The following is a 23,400-nucleotide window of genomic DNA, read 5'->3' as shown; positions in this document are numbered from 1 at the left end:
TGAACAATCCACAGAAAGGACATTTTAGCTTTTGAATTGTGTTCCCTTTGTAAAACCATTTTGATAAAACATTGTGGGCTTCTGGAGTTTCTTTCCACATGATAAAGATGAGGGGATTATCTCATAATAACCCTTTTGAAGTCAGCTCTGTTTTTTGGAAAGACCATAACATGCTCTTTGCATCTAATTTGTCACTATAAGAATAAAATACATGTCAGAACAAGTTGATATAGTGGATAAGCAACATTAAGTTTTGATATTTACACAGTCCTTGTCCTTTACTTCTAAAAAAAAATATTGAATTATGTTACAAAATGGTGTTTTCATTGTGAAAATGGTGTTGGAGGAAACCATCACCATTTCATGTCCGAAATATAATTCACAATGAAACATGCAAAGGAAAATTCTCAATATTGTAGTGATATTCCACTACTTAATTCAAAGATTTAACTACTTTCTTATAAAGCAAGGAATGAAGTTGGTCTCTTGTATACAAACTTTTGGTAATTTTAACAATGACTTTCTAGATAATTAATGAATCCTTCATAGTAGAAATACTTGCATGGAGGACTTCCAAATCAAGTTCTTGTAGTGTTGTCATTAGTCTTACAACAAGATTATTTTGTTTAGTACTTTAAATTCTTATTATCGCCTCTTGGTCAACAATGTGAACTTTTGAATTCAAGTTGAGGGATTTCCCCTCGCTAAAACATTTAAGGCCAATGCGTGAAAGATTTGTTGCTTCTTTAGCTACCAACTTCAAAGAATTCATCAATAATTCCTTCTTTATGGTGTCAATTTGGCCTACAATTCAACCCTCTCAAGCTCCAAATCTTGTTGTTTGGAACAAAGATCTTTGATATAAGCAGCGACATCGTCAAGCAGAGAATCTTTGAACATTTTTGACACATTAGAAACCATGGCATGAAGCTCATAAAATTTTGGTTAAATTTCTCATGCCTTGCCGCTCAGCCTCAACATGATTCAGAGGCTCTTCATGTCCATTTCCATGATTTCTCCTGTGTTTCCGTGGCTTTCTCTCGACCACAATAGATATTGAATCTTTAATTGAGGATTCTACATTAGACATCTTTGATTCAATGCTAGAGCGCATGCCTCCTAGATCAATTCTAGGTGGATTAGACGGTGAACCAATGGTATCCTCTTTCACTGTTGCTTTATCAAGTTCTTTTCATTGCCTTTGAAACCTAATGTGAGGGTTTGTGGATTCTGCACAGTTTATTGTTTTTGTAATATGGATGACGGGCTCTTCAAGGGCTTTCGTCTCCTAAGTTAGAGTATGCAACAATGATTTGTCGTTTTTAACCACTAAAGAGCTTTGTTCATGGAACATAGAGGTCTTTGACATCTCGAAAATGGTCTGCAACAGTCTATCTTGTAAGCTCAACATGTGCACGAGCACCAGGTGGTTCATTCATTTGACCAGAGCATGCTTTCTTTCACCCCGTATAATAAGAAAAACATTAATTAGTAGCCAGTCCTCTGACTATGAATGCAAATAACAACTCTTCAACAAACAAACAGGTGAATTAAGAGCTTGCATTGAAGGGATTCAAAGCTGGTGATTCATTAATGACAAATGTCATAAAATAGTATATGACAACAGACATAACACACAACCTCATCTCTATTTTCCATACAACATGGCGGAACGTGCAAGGAATCATATGACTACTAGGGTTTCAGGGCAAGGAAGTAGCGAAAATAACTTCGACCCAGTTCACATATGACCCCCTAAAACTCAAAAGAGTCATTTGTCATGGTGAGGTCGCCGCCCATCTTGTATCATCAGATGGAATTCTCCCCTAGATGCAAGTACACATGGTGGGTAAATCTCACCACGTAGCAAAAGACATATTATCCTCCTCCTCATCCTCATCATCCTCTTGCTCTCCTAGGGCTTGAGAAGCCTGTAATTTTTTTTTAGGCCATGGGCTCTTCTATTTCAACCATTGCTAACAAGGCTCATATTCGAGCCCCTTGCAACACAAGTGTAAATGTAGTATACCTAGGGGGGATAATATGGGGTACAGATGGAGGTACCCAAGGTAATAATGTGATGTAAGGATAATAAATAAATGGGCCATAATTAATAAATAAACTGGTTAACCCGCATAACGCAAGGGACCACAAGTAGTTAGGGAATAATGTGATAAGCCCATTGTATTAGATGTATGGTATTGAGAGACCTGAGGTATTGTATGAATGAAGCCTATATAGAGGCTAGAGCCTCTCCATTAAGACATGTCAAGTATTATTTTGTATTCATGGGCATTAGCTTGTGGAGTGATCTCTTTCCTTAAGGAGTAGTTGTATGGTGTTACCCTATCTCAAGGTTTTTATGAAGATCTTAATAAAATATATTTCTATTATAGCAATCTCTTATGTTATTTCTTGGGCAAATTTTGCATTGTTATATATTTGTAGGTCAAATCTATTACAAGTGCTCAACTTGTAATATATCTGACCTGCCAATATATAAAAGTGCAAAATATATCAGAGAAATAACGCCAAAGATAGAGAAATAATGCAATGTTGGGTTGTGTTATATTCTTTCCATGACTAGCCCACGTAGTTAACCGAGGGGTTAGAGGGGGGGCAGAGCTCCCCTTCGTTGCGCCAATTGTGTAGCGGGGGGGGGGGGGGGGGTGTCACGGGGGGTTTGAGGCGCACCCATAACCCCACTTTATGGGGTCCGGGGCAACGCCCCAGAAAATTTTGGTTTTGGACCCTATGTTAGGATGGGCGGACCCACCTAGGGTTTTGTGCATGATTTTCGCACATGTTTTTGGATGCGATGGTTTTCGGTCCATGGTATTGGATGCGATGGTTTTTGGTCCATGGTATTGGATGCTTCGGCATGTATATATATGTATTATAACATTAAAAGGAACATAATGAAAAATCAAGCTGGTATTCCCGGTTTTGGGATCCAAGGGAAAATCTCTGTGTATATGTGTTTTATGTGTTATGCTCTCGCATTGTTTATTTTCTATGTTTTAGAATTCATATGCAGGTAATTTCTGTATGGGGCTAAAACCTACATTTGGTATCATAGCAGTTTTGGCTTCAAGGGGACGCCTTTGTTGATGAGGGGTTTCGCTTGGGCATGTGGTAGACCCTGTTCAGTGGGAGATCTGCGAGATCGATTCTGTTGGTGAAAGAAAATGGCGAGCAGTGGAAAGATAGAGATCGAGAAATTTAATGGTCAAAGTTTTGAGTTGTGGAAACTCAAGATGGAGGATCTGTTGGAGGATAAATATCAGCGGATCGTGGTAGATCTGGGTACTAAACCAACGGGAGTGTTCGTTGAAGAATGGAAGAAGTTGGATCGAAAGGCAAAGAGCACAATACGATTGTCTGTCTCAGATTCAATATTGTTGAATGTATTAGGGGAAGCTACGACGAAGGCTTTGTAGGACAAGTACCAATCTAAGTCTCTGGTGAATAAAATGTTCCCGCGGAAAAAGTTGTATAACCTGAGGATGAAAGATGGAGACTCGGTGACAGAGTATCTGAACGCATTTAATACTGTGGCAAGTTAGTTAGCATATGTTGATATTAAAATTTTAGATGAAGATAAGTGCATCAGTTTGTTGTGTTCTCTACTAGATTCGTGGGATAGTCTGGTTATTGCAATAGGTATCAATGCAACTAACTTGCGGTTTGATGAAATAGTCTCAGCCTTGTTGATGGAGGAGATGCGACAGAAAAATATGGAGAGCCAGAATAGTGATACCTTGTCTATACGAGGATGTTCCCAGAACAAAAACAAAAATAAGTCATCGAGAGGGAGATCTAAATCTCCAGAAAAAACTGTAAAGGTGGTGTGTTGGAAATGTGGAAAGGAAGGGCACTTCAAAAGGAACTGTAAATCTAAAGCTCCTGATAAAGGAAAGGGATCTGATGATGCTCCTTCTGTAGAGGCGAAAACCACCTCAGATGAAGGTGGGGATATGTACTTGGCTTCTTCAAGTACACATGTAGATCATGAGGCATGGTTGATTGACTCAGGTGCATCCTTTCACTTCACTCCCCATAAAGAGTGGTTCTGCTAGTATGAGAAATACGATGGTGGTGATGTCTTCTTAGGGGATGATAGAAAGGCTAGAATCATCGGTCGTGAAAAAGTAAAGTTGAAGTTGCGAGGTGGAAGGGTTAGAACACTTCCGGGTGTTCTGCATATTCCTGCATTGGTCAGAAATCTGATTTCTGTAAGCAAGCTGGATGATGCAGGTGTAAAGACAGTGTTCGAGAAAGATACCTGCAAGATGGTTCGGGGAGCACTGGTATTGATGCGGGGAGTTCGGATTGGAACTCTGCACAAGCTGCAAGGTAGCACTGTTATTGATGGGTGCAACAGTTATGTAGTTCTTGAAAGTGGAGCAGAAAATCTAGTGGTCTCTGGAGAAAAGACCATGTTGTGGCATCAAAGGCTTGGACATATTGGAGAGAAGGGCCTTCGAATACTTCATGGTAAATGTATGGTAGAAGGTATGAGTAATAGCTCTCTGGATTTTGATTTCTGTGAAAATTGTGTATATGGGAAGCAGAATTGGGTGAGTTTCCCCTCTGGTAGTAAGAGGGCGAAACAGATATTAGAACTTGTGCACAGTGATGCGTTTGGACCTGTGAAGGTTCCATCACTGGGCAAGTCTATGTACTATGTATCATTTATAGATGACTTCTCAAAGAATACATGGATATATTTCCTTAAGAAGAAATCTGAAGTCTTTGACAGGTTTAAAGAATTTAAGGCTCTCGTGGAAAATCAGACAGAGAAGAAGATAAAGGTACCGAGGACAGATAATGGTGGAGAGTTTTGCAGCAAGGAATTTGAAGAATTCTGTAAGAAGTCTGGTATAGCACGACAGAAGACTACTCTATATACACCTCAGCAAAATGGAGTTGCAGAAAGAATGAACAAGACGTTGATGGAAAGGGCAAGAAGCATGCTCAGTGGTGCTGAGTTAGGACAAGAATTTTGGGCAGAGGCGGTGGATACTGCATGTTACCTGGTCAGTAGGTCACCTTCATCAGCGTTGGAGGATAAGACTCCACAAGAGGTATGGACTGGTAAGAAACCCTCACTTTCACATCTGAGGGTATTTGGATGTGATGCATATGTACATGTTCCAGGGAGAAAATAACCAAGCTGGATAGTAAATCTAAAAAGTGCATCTTTATTAGGTATAAGGATGGTTTAAAAGGTTATAAGCTTTGGAACCCAGTAACAAGGAAGGTTGTGTACAGTCGAGATGAGGTGTTCAGAGAGGTAAAAGATGTTATTAAATATGAAGTCCAACCAAAGGAACCTGAGAAGGTAGAGTTTGAGCTTAAGGAGGAAGAATCAAACTCTACAGCAGAGGAGGAACCAGAAGATGAAGAGCCACAAGCTCCGGGTGTGAGAAGATCAGTTCGAGAAAGAAGGTAGCCAGAAAGGTATAGTCCATCTGCTTTCTGTTCAAATTTTGCTTTATCTATTACTGACGATGATCCCAGAACTGTGAAGGAAGCAGTAGATTCAGAGGATGGAAAACTCTGGAAAGAGGCCATGGTTGATGAAATGGCATCTTTGAACAAAAATGAGGCTTGGGATCTGGTGGAGTTTCCGCCTGGAAGGAAACCCATTGGCAGCAAATGGGTGTTCAAGAAGAAGACAAATGCAGAAGGAAAGGTGGAGAAATACAAAGCTCGGTTGGTAGCAAAAGGTTATTCCCAGGTGCCGGGAATTGATTTTGGTGATATTTTTTCTCTTGTTGCCAAGGTAACTTCTATTAGATTAGTTTTATCTGTTGTTGCTGCTTTGATTTTGAGGTAGAACATATGGATGTGAAGGCAACATTTCTTCACGAGGATCTGGAAGAGGAAATATACATGAAGCAACCTGAAGGCTTTGTGGTGAAGGGTAAGAAAGAACTGGTATGCAAGTTAAAGAAGTCTCTGTATGGGTTAAAACAGTCACCAAGGATGTGGTATCAGAAATTTGATACATTTATACGGGGACTTGGCTTCACCAGAAGCAAAGCAGATCACTGTGTGTATTTTAAATTAATTGGTGACCATGTTATTTATCTGGTCTTGTATGTGGATGATATGTTGCTGGTTAGAAATGACAAAGAAATTATCCAAGATTTGAAGACCCAATTGTCCTCCAAATTCGACATGAAAGATCTTGGTGCTGCAAACTATATTTTGGGCATGGAAATTAAAAGAGATCGGGCAAAGAGGAAGCTCTGGTTAAACCAGAGGAAGTATGTTGAGACAATACTGCAGAGGTTTAATATGCAGGATAGTAAACCAGTGAAGGTTCCTATTCCTATAGGTGTGAGGTTATCTGCTGAATAGTGTCCCAAGACACAAGAAGAGGAAGAGGACATGTCCCATGTTCCATATGCAAGTGCAGTCAGTAGCCTGATGTATGCAATGGTCTGTACTAGATCAGATATTGCACATGCAGTGGGAGTATTGAGTAGGTTTATGTCAAAACCAGGGAAGGAGCACTGGACAACAGTGAAGTGGGTTTTCAGGTATTTGCATGGCACTAGTGATTATGGTTTGTGCTACCAAGGAAGACTAGGATTGGACAGAGGTTTGGATATTCGTGGCTTTGTTGATGCAGACTGGGCTGGAGATTTGGATTAGAGAAGATCTACAACTAGGTATGTGTTTAACCTATTTGGAGGTGCAGTCAGTTGGATTAGTAAGAAACAATCTGTAGTGGCACTATCAACTACAGAGGTAGAATACATGGCAGCCACTCATGCAAGCAAGGAAGCAGTTTGGTTGCAGAGATTGTGTTCAAGTATGGGGTTAATACAGGGAACTATAAGGATAGACTGTGACAGCCAAAGTGCAATTTTCTTGGCAAAGAACCTCGCATATCATTCAAAGACAAAGCACATTGATGTTCAGTATCACTTTGTGAGGGCTATGATAGAAGACAAAAAGGTGTTGCTGGTAAAGATGGACACTTTGAAGAATACTGCAGATGCATTGAAAAAATCTGCGAGCTCTAAGAAGTTCTTTTAGTGTAGAGAGACAATGGGCATTTCAGGGCTGGAAAAATGACTAAGCTTTCTTGTGGCCCCCTGTGGAAAGACAACAACAAGTGGGAGAATGTTGGGTTGTGCTATATTCTTTCCACGACTAGCCCACGTAGTTAACCGAGGGGTTGGGGGGGTGGGGGGGGAGCTTCCCTTCATTGTGTTGATTATGTAGCGGTGTGGGGGGAGCTCCCCTTCATTGTGTTGATTATGTAGCGGTGTGGGGGGGGGGGGTCACAAGGGGTTTGAGGCGCACCCGTAACCCCACTTTATGGGATCTGGGGCAGCGCCCCAAATTTTTTTGGTTTTGGACCCTATGTTAGGATGGGCGAACCCACCTATGGTTTTGTGCATGATTTTCGCACATGTTTTTGGACGCGATGATTTTTGGTCCATGGTATTGGACACGATGGTTTTCTGTCCATGGTATTGGACACGATGGTTTTTGGTCCATGGTATTGGATGCTTCGACGTGTATAAATATGTATTATAACATTGAAAGGAACATAATGAAAAATCAAGCTGGTAGTCCCGTTTTGGGATCCAGGGGAAAATCTTTGTGTATATGTGTTTTAGGTGTTATTCTCTCGCATTGTTTATTTTCTATGTTTTAGAATTCATATGCAAGTAATTTCTGTACGGGGTTAAAACCTACATGCAAGAAAATGCTTCTTTATTAATCAAACCTTTGAGGTTGGGAAACACCATACAATCACTCCTTACAGAAGGAGAATACTCCACGAATCATATGCTTGTCAATACAACAATACTTGACATCCCTCCATGGAGACTCTCTAGCCTCTATATAGGCTTCATACATACAATACCATGGGTAATTACCATGAGTCTCTCAGTACCATACATCCAATACTATCGGCTTATCACATTATTTCCTAACTACTTGTGGTCCCTTGCATTATGTAGGTTAACCACTTTATTTATTAACTATGACCCATTTATCTATTTTCCTTACATCACATTATTACCTTGGGTACCTCCCTCTATACCCCATATTACCCCCTCTAGGTATACTACATTACAACCCCCCTTAAGCATGTTTCATCCCTGAAACATGAGAAGAACACAAATAATAAGATCTACTCAAAAGAGTAGTCCACTAGTACCATGCATGTGCATCCATCCATCCCATAGAAAGTTGAACACTTTGTCTATCAACTGCCTCACTCGCTTGAGATGGAAATTGGTTCATGTGGTGTCCATGTGGAGATGGGTTGTTGTTAGCTCGCCCTGCTTCTTTGTGTGTCTTCCAGTTGTCGTCATCCTAGTTGTTAATCCCGTGTCATCTTGTGGGTTGTTGTCTTGTTGGGTGGTGATATGTTGAAACCTTGACTGATGGTGTTGTTGTCTTCAATTCCCCAACTGATGGAGCTTGAGTGGTATCAGATTCCTTTTGTAGTACATGCTTTTGTTTATTGTCTTCCATTATTACTTCCACAACGGACTCCTCAGCTGATGTGTCAAAAACTGTAGAGTTTTTTGCTTGGGTCTTCTTGGACTCTACCTGTTTACTGATGGAAATATCTTGCAATGTAATTTTCTTCTTTTTATACCAAAGTTTCATGAATTTCTTTTGCACATTAATGTTGATAGTAACAATTGAATCCATCCAAGGGTATCCCAAAACCACATCCACGTTATCCATATCTAAAGCATAAAAGTTAGAATGTAACATATATTTATCCATGGTAACCTTCAAGACTTTAAAGAGTTGAATATGCTCACCATCAACTTGTGTGCTTCCCATATATTGTGTTGGACCTTGCAATATTTGGGCCAATTTAGTATTGATGAGATTATGCTTGCAACTAGGGTTGATGGAAACAATGACCTGCTCCTTTTGAATACATCCATGAACATGTAAAATGGAATCAGATTTGGAAATAAACCTATATGACTCTCCATATCTTTCTTCCTAGCATGAGACCACTTGTTCAAAAGGACCTTTTCATATTTGTCATTGGAAAGTGTCAACATCTGATCAGGTTAACTGAGTACACACATATGGCAGCCTCATCTTTGAAATCAATCCATGGTCTAGATCGCTAATATTTTGGGCATAGTGACTTGTCATATTCTAGGTAGTCTTCAATATTAGGACAATCATCTTTTCATGTAAAAGATATCTTGCTAGAAACTTTAAAATAGAGTGAGGGTTTTTTTTTTTAAATCACCACTTTGGCGAAAATTTTAAATGGGCATAACTCGGTCATATAACTAGGAATCCTTATTATAATCTATTTTTTGAAATGGAATGTCCATTCTACATCTTCCATGTGATTGGAATCGCATTATGGGAATTCTGTGAACTCATATCCTCGCTGCGACTTTTCAATTGTCACAAAAATTTATGACAGAAGAGATGATTTTAAATCAACGATATCTCCCTCATCCAAACTCCGATTCGACCGATTTTTTTTTTGAGTGATTTTTTTAGAGGAGCTCAAACATGTAATTATTTTCTTGAAATTATGCATAAAAATCTGCGAAAAATGACTGGAGATTCAGCGTCCATGAATTTTCGTTAGAAAAATTTCTGCAAAACAACTGATTTTAAATCAGCGATATCTCCTTTCGGGCTCCGATTTAGACATTTTGTTTTTTGAAATGAGGTATTTTTTGCAATAAATTCAAATTTACAATTTTTTATTTTTTATTTTTTTAAATTATTATTATTATTATATATATATATATATATTTTAATTTGTGCAACAATTTTTTTAGATATGATTTTCAAACTCGTCGCCCATTATTTTTCCCAAAAGAATCCTACAAAAACGTGTTGGGAATCACAATTGTTGTTAGACCAAAACCCACAAGTGTTAGTCAACAATCGCACCAAAGATAAGGATCCACGAGAGGCGGTTAGTCCATGTCATGAAACACATGGGGAGCGTTGGTTTATCCAATGTCCAACAATCTCCCCCCCAACGTGAGTCAGGTGTGTATCGAACTCGTGACCTACGCTCTGATACCACTTGTTGGGAATCATGATTGTCATTAGACCAAAACCCACAAGTGTTAGTCAACGATCGCATCGCCAGAGATAAGGATCCATGAGAGATGGTTACTCCATGTCACAAAACACACAAGGAGAGTTGGTTTGTCTAGTGTCCAACAAAAAGGAAAAAACAATTCTCGCTTTGTCCAAGAAAGAGCTCTGATACCACTTGTAATATATTTGACCCACCAATATATAAAAGTGCAAAATATACCATAGAAATAACGCCAAATATAGAGAAATAATGCAAGAAAATGATTCCTTATTAATCAAACCCTTAAGGTAGGGAAACACCATAAAATCACTCCTTAAGGAAGGAGAATGCTCCACAAGCCATATGCTTGTCAATAAAACAATACTTGACATCCTTCCATAGAGTCTCTAGCCTCTATATAGGCTTCATACATACGATGCCATGGGTCTCTCAATACCATACATCCAATACTATGGGCTTATCACATTATTTCCTAACTATTTGTAGTCCCTTGCATTATGTGGGTTAACCACTTTTATTTATTAACTACGCCACATTAATTTATTATCAATACATCACATTATTACCTTGGGTACCTCCCTCTGTACCCCATATTATCCCCCCTAAGTATACTACAGTAAAGCATACCCGTTACTTAAAAAAACCAGTCCTCTGCAAGTGCAAGTACGAGCCGAAAGGTGAGGACATTGTACTCAGGGGGTTGCTGCCAAAGATATTTCCAGTAGCGGTTTCTGGTGTCCAGTGGCTTTGAATAGCTAACTTGGAGCCTTGCTGCAACATTGGCGTTGCATGTATAGTACGTAACATTGAAGCACAAGAATAAAAAAAGGACGAATTATTTGGTAGTTATCATCCACACATGCCAAGTTATTATTGAAGGGAGGAGGGTGAAAATAAGTGTTTGATTGGCTTAATCTGCCCAGCCCATCCTCACAGAGGAACACCTATCGACATAATTAATAAACTAGTTGACAAATTTAAAGTATCATTTTGGGATTCAACTGCGTTAAGTAAGTCATTCACGTATGACCATTTCCATGAGAGGTAGTCGTAACTGACTAATTTCTCATGATTTTTTGAATAGTTCACTTAGCACTTATTGCATCGGGTGATGCTCACAGGGGTGAAGAAGTGGGATTGAAACTACTGAAATGAATCACATAGCATCAATCATCACTTTCGGGGCTTGCACCCGGTAACCAGGACTTCCCAGGAGGTCACCCATCCCAGAACTCCTCTGGCTCAAGAGCGCTTAACTGTGGAGTTTTTCCCCACAATCAAGCCCACTTAGCTTGCTACCCCATTTGCAAAACCTTAGCAAGTATTGTGCCTCATGAAACATTCAAGTAGAGATCCCTTGACTCTTTTTGAATTTAAGTATGGGGGTTTACGCAGTGCATTATATTAGATATCATTTTGGGATTCAACTGCGTTAAGTAAGTCATTCACGTATGACCATTTCCATGAGAGGTAGTCGTAACTGACTAATTTCTCATGATTTTTTGAATAGTTCACTTAGCACTCATTGCATCGGGTGATGCTCACAGGGGTGAAGAAGTGGGATTGAAACTAGTGAAATGAATCACATAGCATCAATCATCACTTCCGAGGCTTGCAAATTAGTCAGTTACGACTACCTCTCATGGAAATGGTCATACGTGAATGACTTACTTAACGCAGTTGAATCCCAAAATGATATCTAATATAATGCACTGCGTAAACCCCCATACTTAAATTTAAAGTATTTAAAAATATTTATGTATTTGCAAAGTTAGGATAGAGGAGTGAAGATTGGAAAAGAAAAACCATTAAAAATATATACTTAAATTATTAAATATGAACTATAGTAAATTTTCTATTTAAAAAAAAAAAAATCAGAACTTTGGAAGGACTATATATTTATTACAATAATAAAAATAGGTTTTTTTTTTTTTTTTTTTTAATCCATTAAGAGTGATACCTTCCATTAATCGAGAAAAAATACATAATGTACGGGGTCAAGAACAACATCACCAACTTTGCGAACACTCAACAAACAGCTGGGTTGACACAACCCCATACCTAACTCAAATAAAACTATAAAAGGACTAACTCTCAAACTACCAACGATTTGCCCATCCTCAAAGCATCACTCTGGAAAACCAGCGCATAGGATACCTGCCTTCTTAACACGAAAGAGAAATTTCAAAGGTTCTAAAGTTCTTTTGGGTCTGCTAAAAGACTTGAGTCTCGAGCATCACAGAACCCGAAAGCCCTTCATGATGAGGGCCCACAGAACCTACGGCCCACAATGCAACAATATGTAACTAAAACAAGCCTTAACCTGTGGTTGACTTAGCAACCTGAAAATTGAGCGATCGAGCCCTCGCAGATCTGACGGTCATAATTGATTTCGGGTCATCAACTTGCCCACTCCTTAATTTTTCTTACGGATCCAATGAGAAGCCAAAACTGCCATTCTATAATTTTTCGGGTCCGTTTGAGGATTAACCTTCTGTTATCTTTATGACCTGAATACCATGCGATCTAGCCCTCGTTGATCCAACGATCTTGAGTTGATTTCGGGCCGGCAACATGCCCACTCTTTATTTTCCCATTCACACCCGATGAGTAGCATAAACTGTCGCTCTAAAGTTTTTTAGGTCCGCTTGAAGGTTTATCCTACGTGCAGCTATCTGCCCGAAATTCGTAGGATGCTGGAGTTCACTGCAATATTTGGTCGGCTGCCTATCAACCTGCCCACTGTTTACCCCTTGCTTCTTTCTTGTGATTGGTTCACTTTATGCTGTTTCCATTGGTCTATTTACTGCTTATCTTTCATAAATTGAAAATACTCCCTGTCTTCGATTGCTTGTCTGTGACAGTCCATGCGCAAATTCCCTGAGGGTGTCGACTCCCAAGCATATCTTCTGTTATTTCTTGTACAGAGCACTCCTTCATTCGCCAGACGATCTGCTAACCTGTTGGCTGTTCTGCACACATGAACAAATCTGAGTGTTCTCAGGGTTCTCAGGTGGGATTGTATACGTTGATAGACCTACAATAACCGCCAGTGGTTTGATATTTTTTCTGGTGCTGTGCTGTTGCCTATCTTCTTGACTGAATTAATTATCAATTCAGAGTCTGCTTCTATGATGGCATTGTGCAAATTGGAGTTAATCAAGATCTCTAGGCATTGCTCTAAGGCCATGAGTTCCGCCATATTATTAGTGGCCTTCCCCAAATGACTGTGAAAGATGACTATTATGTATCCCTGCTCATCTCTTATGACTCTACCATAACCAGCCACCCTAGGGTTTCCCTTAGAGGCTCCATCTATATTAAATTTCAAAAAGGAATGAGGAGGCGGTTGCCAAAAGTCCTTCCCCGTTGTTGTATGTCTTACAATCTTGCTTATGCCCTGGGGGACAGGCAATTGGAGGACCAATTGAAAGAGTATCCGAGCATCCTGGTTTAGAGGAGGGTTCTCGGGAGGTTTCTTTAGAAGGGTGCTCACATTTTCTTTGAGCTATCTTATAATCTGAGCTATGATGCTTTGGTTTGAGCCAATTATGTTCTTGAAAATCGCATTATTGCGTTCTTTCTAGACATCCCAGATCAAAAAACTAGTACCAGAGTCCAGGCTTTGTTGATTATTTCATTTTCTAAGAAGTCTTTCCTCTAGTTCTTCAAAGTGACAGTGATGCTGAATTCGTCCATGTCAGTTTGCCTGAATATTGAGGCTATCCAATTCCACAAGGTAGAGGTAAATGGGCAGAGGTTGAGTAGGTGATCCATCATTTCTTCTTGTAGACCACATAACTGGCATCTAGGTGGACCAACTAAACCTCTTTTTCTAAGATTTTCCCAAGTCGGAATATTTTCATGTTGCACCAACCACATGAATAGTTTGATTTTCATCTAGTGCAGGTTCTGCCATAGGTCCTTCCATATCTTATCAGGGTTTGGAAAGTCAAGCCCACTGGCAATTCTTTTGGTTTCTTTGAGGTTGAAGTTGCCTTCGTTGTTTCTTCCCCATCTTAGTTGGTCAGACGAAGTTTAAGTCAAAATCTTTCTTTGTTCCAAGATCACTGCAAGAGCTTCTGCTTGGGCCTTAAAAGGAGTCTCTTCACTATATACTAGGTCCTTCCATGCTCTCCATTTGCCCTTGTTCCTTGTCTGATCCCAAAAGTCACTTACCCTGAATAAACCTTTATTGTCAGTGTTATTCTTGAGAATGGCTAGTTCTTCTCTACACATGTTAGGTTCCCGCTCCCAGTTATCCTCCCAAAACCAAGCTATGTTTCCATCTCTGATCTCCCAGAAAGTATGCTTCTAAAATATGGCTCTATTCTCCCAAGCATTGTTCCAAATGTGGGAGCCCCTGATGAGCCCAGTCATTCGAATATGATCCCTTTCTTGCCAGTTATTTTTATACTTTTGTTTCCAGAGCTTGGCCCAAGGGATTCTCATTTCCTTTAGCCATCTCCACCAAATTTTTGCCCCCAAAACTTTGCTTAGGGTATCCGGGTCATGAAGTCCCAAACCTCCATGGGTCTTGGGTTTACAAAGCTTTTCCCAAGCTACCAGAGCCCATTTATTTTTCTCTTCCCCTTTGCCCCAAAGAAAATCTCTTTGGATGTTCCTGATGTGTTGTATAACTCCTTTAGGAGCAGGAAGAGTTGAAAACATGTAGATGGGAATAGTTTGCAGGACAACCTTTGTAAGCACTAGCCGTCCTGCTAAATTCAAAGATCTTCTTGTCCATTTCCTGATTTTGTCTTGCAGTTTATTAGTCACTGGCTCCCAAACTTCCTTGCTTAAAGGTTTGTTAGTGAGAGGTATTCCTAGATATTTGGAGGGAAGTTGATCTCTTTGAAAGCCGAGAATTCTGGAGAGGTTTCTCTGAATAGCAATGTTAGTATTAAAAAATAAATTTTTTGATTTGGTGAGGCTTACCTCTGTACCAGCGGCCATAGCAAAATCGTTCAGGATTTGTTTGAAAGCTTTAGCTTCCTTGACCGTGGGTGTACCCTGCAGCATGGTGTCATCCACAAATTGTTGATGAGTCAAGGTATCCCCATTCAGGGTTAGTTTGAGACCCTGGATTCTTCCTTCTGCATTGGTTGATTTGATCACTTTGCCTAATCCTTCCATCATGAGAATAAAGAGGAAGGGGGAGAGTGGATCTCCTTGTCTGAGGCCTCTCGAAGGCCTAAAGGTTTTGGATGGAGAGCCATTAAGTAGGATTGAAAAACTAGCTGTGGTAACAAGGGCCATTACCCATCTTATCCAATTGTGGTCGAAGCCATACACTTTTAGTACTTCCTTGATGTACGACCAGCTTAGCTTGTCATAAGCTTTCACTAGGTCAAGCTGTATGATCATACCTGCTTGCTTATTGCTCTTAAGAGAATGTACCACCTTGTGAGCTTGAATGATGTTATTTAGAATTTTCCTTCCTTCTACATATCCAGCTTGCTCCTCAGACATAAGAGTTGGAATAAGGGGCTTGAGTTTGTTTGCAATTACTTTAGAAATAATTTTGTACACCACATTGCATAAAGCTATGGGTTTGAATCTATCTGGTGTCAAAGCTTTTTCCTGCTTTGGAATCAAAGCTATGAAATATGCATTGAGCACCCTGAAAACTATTTTGGATCTTCTTTAGTCCTCCACAACATCAAGGATGTCTTGTTTGACTATTTCCCAACATGCTTTGAAGAAGTCTACATTGAACCCATCTGGGCCTGGAGCTTTCCCATTTTTCATCTCTTTGATGACTTCATTGACCTCCTCTTTAGTCACTGGCCTATTAAGATTGTAATTGTCTTCCCTGGTTACAAGTTTTGGAATGTACTGTGTGAAGTTGTTGATAAATTGTGATCTGTCTAAGAGAGGCTCCTCTGTTATGCTTTGGAAATGTTGTACCAGAGCCGATTCCATTTCTTTGTGGGTGCTGAGCTCTTTCCCTTGAGTATCTCTGAGTTTTGAAATCTTGTTATGTGCCCTGTGATCCACGGTTGACTTGTGAAAAAACTTTGTATTTCTTTCCCCTTCTTTAATCCATTGCACTCTCGATTTTTGTCTCCAGAATATCTCCTCTTGCTGGCATCTGTTTTCCCATTCCTATTGAAGAGAGTCAGCTTGCATTTTCCTTTCCTTGGCAAAGCCATCTGTGATGAGGATTTTGATTAATTCCCTGTAGTTTCTGTTCAACTTCTCTTTTGGCTTTGAAAATATTGCCATTCTCATTTTTGTTCTATTCTTTAAGCCTGCATTTGATGTGTTTTAGTCTCTGTTGTAGTAGGAACATCTTCATGCCTTGAACATGCATGTCTTCCACCCACCATTTTCCAATATTACTAATGAAGTTAGGGTGAGTGAGCTAGACATTTTCAAACTTGAAAGGTCTGTTCCTCGGAGTGTCTATAAAAGAAGCTTCAAGCTAGATTGGCCAGTGATCCGAGCCTCCAAAAGGAAGGATTAATGCAGTCAAGTCAAGGCCAGTGAGAATGAGGTCCTTCAAGATTATGAATCTGTCCAGTTTAGAGCCAACTTGAGAAGCCCCTCCCCTCTTATTGTTCCAGGTGAAGGTACCATTTATTGTCTCTGTATCCACTAGCCTCATGTCGTTTAGGAAGTTCTGGAAGGCAATGGAGTCTCTGCCTATTATTTTGGTCCCACCTTTTTTTTTGTAAGAGATGTGATCATATTAAAGTCCCCTCCCAAAATCCAGGGCATAACAGGATGTCTCTCTCTCATAACTGGTAAGATCTTTCATCTTGTCTGAGTTAATCATGAGTTTCCCACACTCTGTCAACAGCTCATTCTGTCTCTTCCTTCCTCTTTTCCTACCTAGGTTCTTGGAAGAGTGTCCTAATGTTACCTTCATCGGTTTTACCCCTCTATTTTACTGGCTATCATGGTTCCTTTTGACTCCAGAACCCTTTGCTTGAGATCTCCAGAGGAAGAGCTATTGCACTCTGTCAAACTCCTCTTGTGGTAGAGAGTCAACCCCTTTGGTGGTTCCCTGCTCCAGGAACTTTTCTAGATCAAGATTCTCCCTCTCAGGAATCTCCTGTAGTTCATGGTCCTCCGTACCAACTTCACTTGGGGTCATCTCATGGTCCCTGCCAAGTTCCATAGTGCTTGGAAAATCCTCCTTTAGTTTGTTGTTCTCAAGTATATCCTTCATGCTAGCATCTGCAGGATTATCCTCTGATGCCTGGTTCGTTCCATTGTTCCCACCTTCTTCTTCTAAAATCTTGAAACTGTTATGACTTGGTTACTTATCCTCGTAAGTTTTCTTTTGTTACTTTTTTCCTCCTTTCCCTTTGCCTCCCACCTTGGTAAAACCTGTAGGATCTTTGCTTGTGTTGGTTTTAATATTGTCCTCTAGTTTGTTTAGTGGGCAGTCTCTGAAGAGGTGCCCGTGTTCATGACATTTACGACATCTGAATGGGACATGTTCATTTTCCACTGCCTACACCCATTCTTGATCATATACTTTTAGAATGATTTCGTCCGGAAGTGCTCCCGATATGTCTATTTCTACACATATGCGGGCGAAGGAGGTGTATTTTCCTCGCAGAGTCGCATCTGATATTCTAAAAAATGACCTAATTTATTGCCTATGGCTTTTAATGATTCTGGCAGCCAATAATCTAAAGGTAGGGAGTATAGTCTTATCCATACCAGTACTGATGTCAATGTTTCTCATTCCGGGACATAATTTATCACCCATGGTCGCATGTAGAGGCCTGAAGCAGCATAGAAATATGGTCCTCCTTCGAACACTCTGTCTTTATCCTCTAGGTTTGTGAACACTACTGTGAAGAATCCCTTGGACCCAAGGTGAAGTTTTAATTCCCCCTTTGGTTTCCAGTGGTTTTTAATCCATGCGTACAAAGCCTTCTCTGTTGGCCATATTCCCATAAATTTGCATATAACCGCGTATGCCGCCATGTGATCCCTGTGCACCTGTAGCGCTGGATCATTTAAAACAACCCTGGGTTTAATGGTTGACCTGGGTTTACAGAGTCCTGTCACAGTCTTGTGCTCAGCTCTCTGACTGTTGTCTCCTGTTCTCTTCTCTCTTCTGACTTCCTCATGATTCTCTTCCTGTTCATGAGATTTGATGTTTTCCGGCTTTTTTGTGCTTATCTTCTCCGTTTCTGCCTCCATTGGTTTCTTGAATCGATTCGAACCAGCTTCCTTGCTTCTGTTTGCAACTACATGACTGTAGGAGGGAGTGGAACTCCCCCCTCCTTGCCCCTCCATGGTTACCAACACTAATGCCCTGTTCCAAACCCTCGTTCAGCTCGCTCCCGTCGCTCCCGCCTCGAGAGTGTCAGGATTTTTTTATTATTACTATAAATAAGCTTTTATTATACGTGTTGCAGGCATGGAATTACACATTCAATTTTGCTTTGACTATGTATGAGTTTTCCTTGACCAAAAAATTCATCACTTATCCATACTTTAACATTGAGAATTCATTTTTTGTTATTTTTTATTATTATATACATTTATTTATTTGTAAGGTGATTGGTTGAGGTTTTATTATGAGCTCTTTAGTAACTTTCATTTTTGTTAGGTACTAATTTTTTGTTTTAAGTTTTATTTCATTATTATTATTATTATTATTATTATTTATTTTTTTTTATCTTCATTTTCATGAATTATAGGTTTTTCTCCATATATAACTTATTATTATATTAAAAACACATATATATATATAGTTAATCGTATTTCCTAATTTTTCGTAATGACAATACAACATTTTATTATTTGTTTTATTTTTGTGATGAAATCTTTGTCTTTATTATTTTTTAGTTTAATTAAGTTATATTTAAGCTAAGCGGCATACTAGCTACTATGTAGCTCTAGTTTATTTAGAGTTAAGATTTAAAAAAAAATGATTATTCATTTATGACATAAGAATATAAAGAAAAAAATTATTATTAGAAATAAAGAAAAATATAATAATAATTGCGTGGAGGTCTTAACTTATGTAAGAGATTTGTAATATTCCATTAACCAAATAACATAAAAATTAAATTAAATTAAAAAACAATAATAAATATAATTATTAATAATAAAACAATTTATTTAAGAAAAGTCTTTCAGTAGAAATCACATAACAAAAAAATTTGATGGACGTGTTTCGAACCAACCAATGTGGTTCATCATCAGGGATGAAGAGGCACGCCATGGCAAAGGTTTAAATAGAAATCAATGTGGAGACCATAATTTCAATTCGCTCAAATTACATAAAACAATTCACTCAAATTACATAAAAATAAACATAAATTTAAATTATATTAATTGGGTTGAGTTAATAATTATCGCGTAGTCTAACTAATAGACGAAATGGTCATTTTCCGAATACTTTTTTCTAGTAAATTATGTTCAAAATTTGATAGATATTTTTAAAAATCACGAGTTTAAGTTATTTAATCTCTAAAGATCGAGTACCTAAGGGGTTTTTTAGGGTGTTGAATCCATTTATGAATTCAAAAGTGCATTTTAAATAATAAATAATCATAGTTTTAATAATAATTGTACTGCCAAATTCGAGCCACAAAGTTATTTGTCTATTGGTTAGACTATGTTGATAATTATTATTAATTGCACAAATAACAAATTATGTTTATTATTATTATTATATTTATAATTGTAATTAATAATTAAACCAACCTAGATCCATCTTAACTTTGGATCCACCTTGTGTCAAGAGCGATCAAATATCTTGAGATGCAAACCTCTTTTAGATTGAAAAGAGATTTGATCCCTCTAGATGCTTCATCCATCCAGAGTTAAGATGGGTCTAGGCTGGTATATAGAAATATGAATTCTCTATTAAAACTCTAATGATTTTTAATAAAGTAAATACATTTTGTTCAAACTCAATTAATATTATATTGCTTGTTAGAATTTGGGAGCATGGAGAGTTTAAGGTTTAAATATTTGTGTTGTAGTAAAACTAGGCTAGATCCATCTCAACTCTGGATCTATTAAGCACCAAGAGGGATCAAATCTCTCATGGTGCAAACCTCTTTTTTGAGTGCAAAACTTGAAGAAATGTTTGGACCTCAAAATATTTGATCCCTCTCTACACTTAATAGATCAAGGGTTAAGATGAATCTAAGATAGTTTGACATATATATAAGCTCGATAGTTAGGACAGTCTACTTGAAGCTCTATTGTTAAACTGTAAAACCTAATAAGCTCCTTTGTTATACCTTAAAACCCAATAAGAATATATACCTATGTCTTTGAACGAGTCGAGGATATTAACTATCCTTCATCTAATATTATTCTGATGTAATCATTTGATCTCCTAAATAATACTCAATAACAATTCTATCCAAACTAAGTTGTTATGAATATCTGAGAGACATATTCCAGTGAATTTTCATGCGGAGGTTAAAACTAATGATTGCACAGTCTAAACTAAGCAACTCCAATAAATTTTAATGCGGACAAAAAAATATAAACAAAATGTAGGACTGCATGTACCATATTTATTTTTTCATGCTCGCTTTTCTCTTCACACTCAAGAGTAAAATTTCAAACATATAAAATAAAATGAATAACATACAAAACAACCTAGACAAATCTAATCTTTGAATGCTATGTAATAAAGTGAGAAGAGTTGTTTTTCCCAAGTTTTACCTAGAAGACATGCATTCATGGACCTATAAAGTCTTCGTGTAGTGTGTCTTTATTGAGTGGTATCCTTTGCCAAATTGGATATGAAAAATACTCAGGATTATGATATTTGTTGTGGAAATTAGGATTTATTTTGATCTAGCTAAAAGCTTTTATTGCGTCTCACGTTAGCGAAGAATACTTTTAAATAGGCTACATTAGAGAAGAATACCACGAGCAAAACAATGGGTTGTTAAAAGTTAGAGCCCAAAAACCTTCATCCATAAATTTACTATTCTATCTCAATTTTATTTTAATTATTAACTATTAATTTCAGATTGGAGGCTTTTGTGATTCATGATTTAAGCAAAACTCTTAATTTTTTAAATTTTCTTTTCTTTTTTAATTTAATTCTTTAATGTAATTTGACCATTAGAAAAGAATAACATGGGTCTTTAAAATTATTAATTATTATATATTTATATATATTTATGTAATTTGACCATTAGATAAGAATATCATGGGCAAAACTATGGGTTGCAAAAAACTAGATCTCAAAAACCTCCGATAAATTTACTATCTTATCTCAAATTTTATTTATTTATTTGGAGAAAAATCAAACTTTTTATTAAGAAAATAAAAAGTTACATCTATAGACGCCTTAAGCATTACTATACCTTTGTATCCATAAAGAAAATTATATAGTGACTCAGTAGACTATGACAGTAGTACTAAGAAATATGCAAAAAACCAAAAATCTGGCCTCTCCTGTATACTGGAGAAAACAACCCACATGAAGTACTTTTCAAATGTTTAAGAATTGTAGCATATAGGATCCAAAATATAAATTAGTCGTATCACTCGAAAAACATACACCTGTAAAGATAAAAATTAATAAAACTGCATCAAAAAATAGACGAACGGAAGATAAAAATGTCTATATAGTGTAAGAAAAGCATGCAAAAGAAAAACAATCATCTGATGTACGGTTGTTGATTTGATCCCCGAATCCTCCCTTCTTCTATCTCTCTTATATTCCATCTGCCCAAATCCTATTGTAGACCCTCCTTAGAAAGGATATTTGCCTTAGAGTTTCGTTCCCTGTATATGTGGCAAACATAAATGTAATCAAAACCCTATTTTATATGTAAAATTTCTTCAATGAGTGGAAGAAAAGTGTGATTTTGACATCTCTGTACTTCATTAAACCAATTTATGACATTTAAGGAATCACCAAAAAATTGTACTGTATCAATTCCAATTTCCTAAATCCAACATAATAATAATTTCAATGAGAGGAGTTTTGCAAAGTTGCTTGTTCCAATTCCAAGGCCAACTAAAGCTTTTAGGTTCCTTTGTCTACTGATGTGTATAACCAAAGTCGTCCCACATATTTTTTGTGCATCGGATGCTCCATCAATGATTTGAATTTGGAATATTAGATTTATATTCTAAGATCCTCATCAGAATACAAAAAAGTGCTTGAGATTTGTACTCCAAAATAGCAAGTAAAAACATGAGTATTTATGTGTTTTTTCTTAAGTTAATTTCATGAAAAAATTTAAACATGAAATCAAAACACTGAATGGAAGCATGCATCAATCAGTAATGCACCAACCATTGTTAAAGGAGTTCACCCCTCCTGGGATACATCTCCTTGGATCAAATCAAATGGCATGACCTCGTCTCATTATGTTTAATGTCTAGAAAAAGAAGAGTACATAAAGTGCCGAAATGGAATGGTTAGTTTCTCCTTCAAAGAAACAACTTCTGCAAGAGTTCCCACTCCATACACATGTTAACCTACAATCAAACATGTAAACCTTCAGTAAACATAGGCATCTTACACCAAGGCCCCATACTCCAACTTCAAAGAGAATAAACAATACCACAATCCACTTGAAGTACATAAACAAGTCTCTTCTCCAAAACACATATAGAGAAAAGAGGAATAAAAACTATAGCACTGATGTAATGGCTATTACAGAAATCACATGGAGGCTAGAAAACCCTTGTAAGGTCATCTCCATCTTCAAACTCCTCCATAAACTGATTCAACACTCTGGTTGACCATGGCACCCATAGACTTCAATATGCAAAAGGTCTATTTAGAAGCACTCGTTTGATTTTGAAACCTACTCCAATGAGTCCAGAATGTCTAAAAATGGCTATCTAACCTCTTTTTGCATCCAATTTGATCGAAAACTGGAAAAGTTATGACCTCTCCTAGTTTCACCACTATTCGCTCTACAAATTGCACAAAATTCTGCATCATCCTACAATTTCACCCCATATTCCGTTAACGGAGTGAAAAATTCCTTACATTTTGAGTGGATTTGTGGAACCATTAATTTTGCCGCAAAGGCCTTAAAACTAAAATCTTGGTCATAAGGGGACCATGCGCCCAGGGGCTAACCCCCGGCGTTGGTCCCCTACCTCCGGCGGTCACAATTATCATTATGGTTATGAAGAAGCATTCATATAAGGAAGGTTTTGTGCTATACAACAACCCTCCCCATTTCAAAATTCTCATTCAAAACTTTAACAAGAAATGGGTCCCCTTTTTAGGAATTAGATAAAATCAATAATTCAATAACAATCGCAAACTTTGAATTATCCATACAAAACATGAAAATCTTTATGAAAAGGTCCGATCCAATTTAAAAATTAAACAAGACCTTCTT

The 23,400-nt window shown here is 37.9% G+C and overlaps 1 pseudogene; it reads right to left on the bottom strand.

Moving 5' to 3' along the window:
• Positions 1-433: 433 nt before the first annotated feature.
• Positions 434-1,369, bottom strand: LOC149195649 (transcription factor MYC1-like; annotated as a pseudogene).
• Positions 1,370-23,400: the final 22,031 nt, after the last annotated feature.

The sequence above is a fragment of the Pinus tabuliformis genome, chromosome 2_2 (assembly GCF_031772625.1).
Source record: "Pinus tabuliformis cultivar Carrire ecotype Pingquan chromosome 2_2, CPIR1, whole genome shotgun sequence".
Classification (NCBI taxonomy): Eukaryota; Viridiplantae; Streptophyta; class Pinopsida; order Pinales; family Pinaceae; genus Pinus; species Pinus tabuliformis.
The sequence above is the reverse complement of the archived record's forward strand: the minus strand, read 5'-3'. Positions and strand labels throughout refer to the sequence as shown.